At 29.3% G+C, this 7065-nt stretch overlaps 1 long non-coding RNA gene across 2 annotated transcripts; it reads right to left on the reverse strand.

The window, feature by feature from the left end:
- Positions 1–560: 560 nt before the first annotated feature.
- LOC106461779 lies at positions 561–6759 on the reverse strand. Of its 2 annotated transcripts, none has more exons than XR_002611084.1 (3): positions 5222–6759; positions 3088–3224; positions 561–1667 (listed from the first exon to the last, which is right to left on the reverse strand). It is a non-coding gene; the product is annotated as an uncharacterized LOC106461779 (long non-coding RNA). The 2 variants fall into 2 exon arrangements; XR_001290947.2 differs by having other exon boundaries at positions 3152–3224; positions 5222–6754.
- Positions 6760–7065: the final 306 nt, after the last annotated feature.

Below are 7065 nucleotides of genomic sequence, written 5' to 3' on the forward strand. Positions count from 1 at the left end.
TATAAACATGGGTAACTTGTTCATGATGTTAGAAAAAAAACACAGTTTTCTAGTTTATGCATGAAGATGAAAGTTCTCAGGTTATAGTGTTATAAATTACTTATGGTGACTAAAAGATAACCCATAACCTCAAATAACAGTTCATCACTGGTCTAGTTCTTCAATTTACCATGTCCACGGTTATTGATGAGGAAAGGAAACCAGTCTACTTCAGTTACAGAAGATGAATCCAAAAACAGTCTGAACTTCAAATTTCTTACTGAATTTCATAATTTTGGTGATGAAAGAAAAGTTTAAAAAAACAAGGAGTATCTACTTGAATGTAATCAGGAACTTTTGTGGCTTTTTAACTTTACAGACTTAACATAGTACTGTTGATATACAAATCTTACCTTGCACATAACTTGCAATTTTTCCGTTTAATATATCTTGGATTAAAATATTTCATTTTAGCATCATGTTAATATTACAACAGGAGCTGTAAATGTTTTGTCATTATTACTAAAAAAAGTAGACTAAAAACTTCCAGACAAAATCTGAAAATCCTACATATAATACTTTATTAAAGTTTGGAATTTTATGTACATAAAGTTATATACATAAAGATCAATCAATACAATGTATCCTGACTAGTGATAAAAAATAAGTGCTGATTCATGACAAGTAAATATGATCAAATCAAAATATGATTATAAAAATTTAAATATACTTTACAAAAAAAAAGTTTTATTTTGTAAGAAGGCATATTGCTGGCCCCTGGTTAGACACTGTTACACGATACAGCATTTTCATAATACCCTATAGTGACCAATATCCATGTTAATCTAAATCATGATCCCACACTTTAATATTACATGTCTCTTTCTACAGTACTTTATAACAAAACTCTGGAATAACTTCTTTGGTAGAAGAGCATTAATAAGGACACTTGGTGAAGACATGGTAGACTCGAGTAGTTTTGTACATCATACTAAACCTATCTGAATGTTAAATTAAAATTCTAGATAGTACCACCAGCCTAAGTTTACATCTTGACAAACATGCTATTCAAAATATGTATGATACATTCTCTTTTCCATCTACTAATAGGTTTAATATTTATTAATAGACAGTCTATTTAACAACAAATTATCTTCCAATTTGCTAACTATAATTTTTCTCTTTAAACATTCCTTCTACATATTGTGGAATAACTATACTCTTTATTCACATACTAATTTCACTTGGTCTATTATTGGCTGAAGCTATGATGTAATTTTTCTTAATTGTCATTCTTTGAGAAAGAGTTGAAGAAAATACAGCAAATAATAATGAAAGTCTTAGAGTGTACAGTATCAATTGCAAACTAATGAAAAGTTAATCTTGTTCTGATACTTGAACAGTGACACCTGAACAGATGTTAGAATTTATCATTCTGCCTGTATATGTAGAACAATCATGTCTGACTTTGAAGTTTGGACTCACAACAATCATATTACAGAATTTTAACAATACTGTGTGAATCCTTCAAAGTCAACGCTATGGATTATCTACTCAATATTATTAAAGAACCATTCAGTAAAACGTCGAAGTTGAACTGATGTAGATAGAGATTCTTCTTGTAACCTTAAGTTTTCTTCTTGAAGCTTCTTCAGCTTTTCCTCTAGGGTGGCCTTTTGACCTTGTTCCTATAAAGACAAAACCTTGAATTTAACACGTATCACAAGGACGACATGAGTATTAGTCTTTGTGTAAACCAAGTGGTTAAACTATTTTCACATGAAAATCAAACTGGTGTATTTACGTGTTTTACACTCACTAAAAAGAAACCTATACTTTCAAAGGAATCGATCTTCAGATGTGTATATTTTGTAAGGAAAATGTTATATCTCAATTAATTATTACTGAAACCATTATAATAAAATAAAACCTCAAGAAATGTGTTTAACATCCATCAAGTTAAAAACAATTATTGAAAAAAAAGTTGTTGAATTTCACACAATATACTCAAGGAATATCTGCACTAGCCATCCATTATTTTGAGGGAAGGCAGCTTGTCAACACCACTCACCACCAATTATAGAGCTACTCTTTACCAATGAATAATAGGACTATAATGTACACATGACTGAAAGGGTGAGCATGTTAGGTGATGTGGTTTTGATTACATAACACCACTCACCACCAATTATAGAGCTACTCTTTACCAATGAATAATAGGACTATAATGTCCACACGACTGAAAGGGTGAGCATGTTAGGTGATGTGGTTTTGATTACATAACCCTCAAATTGCAAGTTGAATGTCTAACCACCAAACCATGCCTTGAAAAAGTTTTTTTTTAATAGAATGTGCACTTTCTATGCTATGCTGTACCATTTTGCAAAACCCATAACAATATAGTTGCTTTAGGAGACCAGCTAAGCTGTTTTCTGTCCTTAACTGAATGGAATGATGTCTAAAATGCTTTTAATGGAACATTTTTGAACTGCTTTAAACAAGGATAAGCTTGAACTTTACATATATAGTATTGAAGTAAAATATTACAAAAGTTTTGAATTAAGCTAACAAGAAAAGTTCAAAGCATTTATACTAAGTAAAGTATTCAAAGTAAGGAAAAAATTAGAAGTGGTTTCTTGCTAGAGAAAGAACTCATATTGGCATTGTTTTGACATCTATAACTTTTATGAGGTTTATATTATTCCTTACACCAAGAAAAGTGTTTAGAATATTTTACAAAATTCTCTTTAGAGATATTACATAAATTCTTAAGTTATAAAAGAAAAATTAATTCTAAAACTAAAGATACAAGGTTACTTCTAAAACTAAAGATACAAAATTAATTCTAAAACTAAAGATACAAGAATAAAAACACAAAATGCTTGAATAGAAAGAACTTTTTTTAATTTAAACAGTTTTAAAAGGTAGCCAGCTTCAAGAGAAATTGAAGAAAAAAAAAGATAGAAACAGATTTCAGAAGTTCTTATCGTGATTAATCAGTTTTCAGCAGTTTTTTTCATGGAACTATAACTACATAATCTAAAATCATCTACAATATCTTACTGGTTTAAATTTTCAAAAGAACTATATTACTGTAATTACACATACACATTTCCAGCTATAATGATTTCAGGGATTTAAAAGCAGCAGCTTATTGAATTTCTTCCAATACCTTGGCCAAATCCTGTTGCAACTGACTAATCTTGTTCTCTAGATCTTGAAGCTTGTATGATTCTACAGGAGTGCTGCAAGAAAAATTTAACAAACAGGTAGTTTATAAAGAGAAACTAAATTAGTACTTGTAACATAAGTTCTGAAAAACTAGTTTCTTATTTTTTTTTAGAACCTAAAACTATCAAGTATTAAATACTGTAATTTTCTTGGTAAAAATTATAATGTGTACACAAGTTAGAACAATTTATTGCATGCAACTTCAGATATTTGGCAGAAGGTTTTCTTAATAAAGAAGATAAAGTTAAGAACATGATGCAAAGAAAGATCTCAAATAGTCATATATTTGACAACTCCAAACACTTGTAGTTAAAGATTAACTTTATGTGGTAAAGACCCAGTTTAATGACAAACACAAACTTCATGTTAAGTTTCAAACCATCTACAGAAAAGTATAACTATCCATACATCAACAGACTACAAGAAACACCAAAAAGGGTTTATATGCAAATTTTCCAAGCAAAATCAGGGACTTTTAGGAACTTTTTATAACTAATTTTTTTCATATTATTGTGTTTTACTATAAATTAATACTCAAAAATCATTTACAACATTTTACAGGTGTAAAATTTTAAAATAACAATATTATTGTAATTACATACATATTTCCAGCTACAGTTGCTTTTTATTTTACATTAATCCCAATGAATTATATTTTCTTCATTAAACAAATGTGTACTTAGTGAGAGTAAAAACCTAGTATTTTGAATATTCTAGAAGTAGCCTAAACTTAAAGTCAACAACATAAAAAATTATAGTAATGTCTATTTATTCCTTAAAACAACTTTTGATAATTATAACTTTAAGTTATAAAACTTGAAAACCTTAAGGAATGAATAAGAAGAGAACTAGAAAAGTTGTTTGTCTGTTTATGGCAAAGCAACTAAAACTATCTGCCACCATCCCTACTTTCGAACTGTCGCCCACCAACCAACAGTGGGATTGACCATCACCTTACGACACCTCCATGGCTAAAAGAGTGAGCATATTTGGCAATAGATTTCATTGGTATATGGCTTTTGGATAAAAACATCCAGGGCTTTTTCATTTTTTAAGAGGATGTTTGGAATGTTTTTCATGTTGCTATGAGTAAAATACATCTGCGATTTGAATCAGTAAATCTTGTTCATCTGCATTTTAAAAACACAGTGCTGTTATAATTTTTAAATTTTATTATATAATGCAGAATTCTCTGTAAATGTGACCTCTAGCCATTTGTCATTACAATGGCTCTTGCCTGATATTTTTGAGAGTTTAAAGCATTTTGACAATAGTGCTTAAGAACTAAACGTACAACCAACTAAATCATGATTAAGCAGCAACTGCAACCTCATCAACCAGCTATGGTGAGCACAGAACTCACATGAGAATACAGTTGACTGACAAGATGGTGAGCCAATCAAAAAGCACGGACAGTGCGCCAACTCAAGTACCTAATTAAAAAACTTCTATGCCTCTATAACAAAATGCCAATTTTCTAGGTTATTCCTGAACTGTATTTTGTTAAAGCTGTTTTCCAAGACTTCCAAGTTTTCAAGATCCTGTACAGCCTCTGTTGTATATAGCTACAAAATCCACTGTGCTTCAACATATATTGAAAAGTTTTCTACTGCTTTATACTAAAAAAGTAAAATAACAAGCAACAAGTTGTTGCTGACAAAATATAATCAATTATTATTACCTTTTATTAAAACAAGTTAATGTGTGTTGAAAAATTGCAAATCACAATTAATATATTAGTGCTTTGCTAAAATTTAAATTTCATATTATTAAATTATTTTAGTCTATCATAAAGAAAAAAATTTTAAGCTAGCACCCTTGCTCAGCTAAGTCTGCTTAAGACAGACAGAGTTTTTATATCATTGTAAAAAATCAAACTGATATAAAAAATTCTGTAGTTTTTTTAATATGTGGTCCAAGGTACAGGTATTAATATAAATGAACGTATATGGATACTGAATGATAAATTGCATTAAACACAAAATAAAAGGACTACAGCAAAACAAAATACCTTGTACTTTTCCCCAGTTTTTCAGTGAGTTCCTCCAACCAAATTGCTTTGTTTTGCAACGGTATACCTATATCTTAAAATATAAAAAAAGCTTGGAAAAAAATAAGCTAAATCATATACATGGTGAAATCCTAAAACTGAAATTTTATTGGATAATTGAAGTTCATTATCTCCCAAACTTTAAAGTTTAAATGACTTTTTGCGAGTTGGAAGTTACAAGACATTAATTAATGGTAAAAGCAAAAATTATATTCAAAAATACTAACAATATGTACAATCTAGCAGTAAAAGAAATGAATTAGTCCTCCCAGCAAATTACAAAATGTATAGTCTGCAGCTTTTATTTTTAAAATAGAAGGTAATTTTTTCTGCATGTGTATGCAAAGTCCAATCTCTGCTACTGTAACCCATTCAGTACACAGTTTACAATGTTGATTAAAAAAAAACAAATGTGGATAGATATATTTTACAATAAAATAACAATCCCGACAGCAAACGTATTGTTCTATTTTCTGACAAGTTTGGTTTGAATTCCGCGCAACTCTACACAAGAGCTATCTGCACTAGCCATCCTTATTTTACCAGTGACAGACAAGAGGGAAGGCAGCTAGTCAACACCACCCATCACCAACTCTTGGGCTACTCTTTTACTAACGAATAGTGTGATTGACCATCACATTATAACACCCTCACAGCTGAAAAGACAAGCAATTTCGCAGGGATTCAAATCCAAGACTGACAGATTACAAGTTGAGAACCCTAACCACCAGACCATATCAGGTCTATTTTCAGAAAAGTGTTTTCATACTTTTCTGAAAGAAAACAAAATCCTCAACATATTATATTACTTCAATATTAAGAAAGATGAATATAAATGAAATATGAAATAAGTACAATCTTAGATCTGAAATTCTTAACACATTCTTCTAGACACCAGGTAGAAAATTTAAAAAAGTAGAGCTGTATTTAAGTGTGCAGATATTCATTTCTCCCTAGAAAAAAAATTAATGTAATGTTGCAGGAAATTAAAGCAAAAAAAGCTTCAAAAATTTGAAATGCTTGGCATGGTACTCAACATTTTTCATCTACAAAGTATAATGAATTGAGAGCAACATCACATAAAATGAAAAATATTTTGTCTGTTTTTCATATGGTGCTGTTATCTTAATAAACTCTAATGTTAGAAACGTTTTAGCAAATTTGACTTATTATTAGTATGAATGCCATACGTTTCTTTCAATGGGTTCTGGGGAAGAGGATCTAAGACTGAAACATATCAAAGTTAATTCACGAGTAAGCATTAAAAGCTAAACTACATTCTAAATTTACTCATTCTTGTAAAACAGATGATCAAATTTAATATTCACAATTGACAGGCATTCCTAAAATTTAACAAATCAGAATTCCAATTTATAGTTATGATTTTATGTTAATTTTAGGACTATTATAAAGTAAGTACATTATTCATAAACTTGGTTTTAACTGGTCTTAGTTTATTAGATACACAAAAACTCGTATACAAGAGCTAAACAAAGTTAGAAATATGTGAACTTTTTTTCTAATAGGAAAGAATAAGAAACAAGCCTGAAAACACTAAAATATAAACTTTAAGGTAATCATGCTGATTTTTAACAATTTATTTCTATACAAAACATTTTATTTTAACAGAATAACTCATCTTTCATGAATAAAATTATTTTTTTACATTTGAATATTTTTTAAACATTTGTAATGATCAGCAACTCCATTACTATATTAAAAACATAAACACCAGTAATTTTGCTTTGATTACACATGATACAAGTAATGAAAATAATTTAAAAAAATAAGGATGATGTAGGAAT

This window comes from Limulus polyphemus, unplaced genomic scaffold (genome assembly GCF_000517525.1).
Source record: "Limulus polyphemus unplaced genomic scaffold, Limulus_polyphemus-2.1.2 Scaffold40, whole genome shotgun sequence".
Taxonomy (NCBI): Eukaryota; Metazoa; Arthropoda; class Merostomata; order Xiphosura; family Limulidae; genus Limulus; species Limulus polyphemus.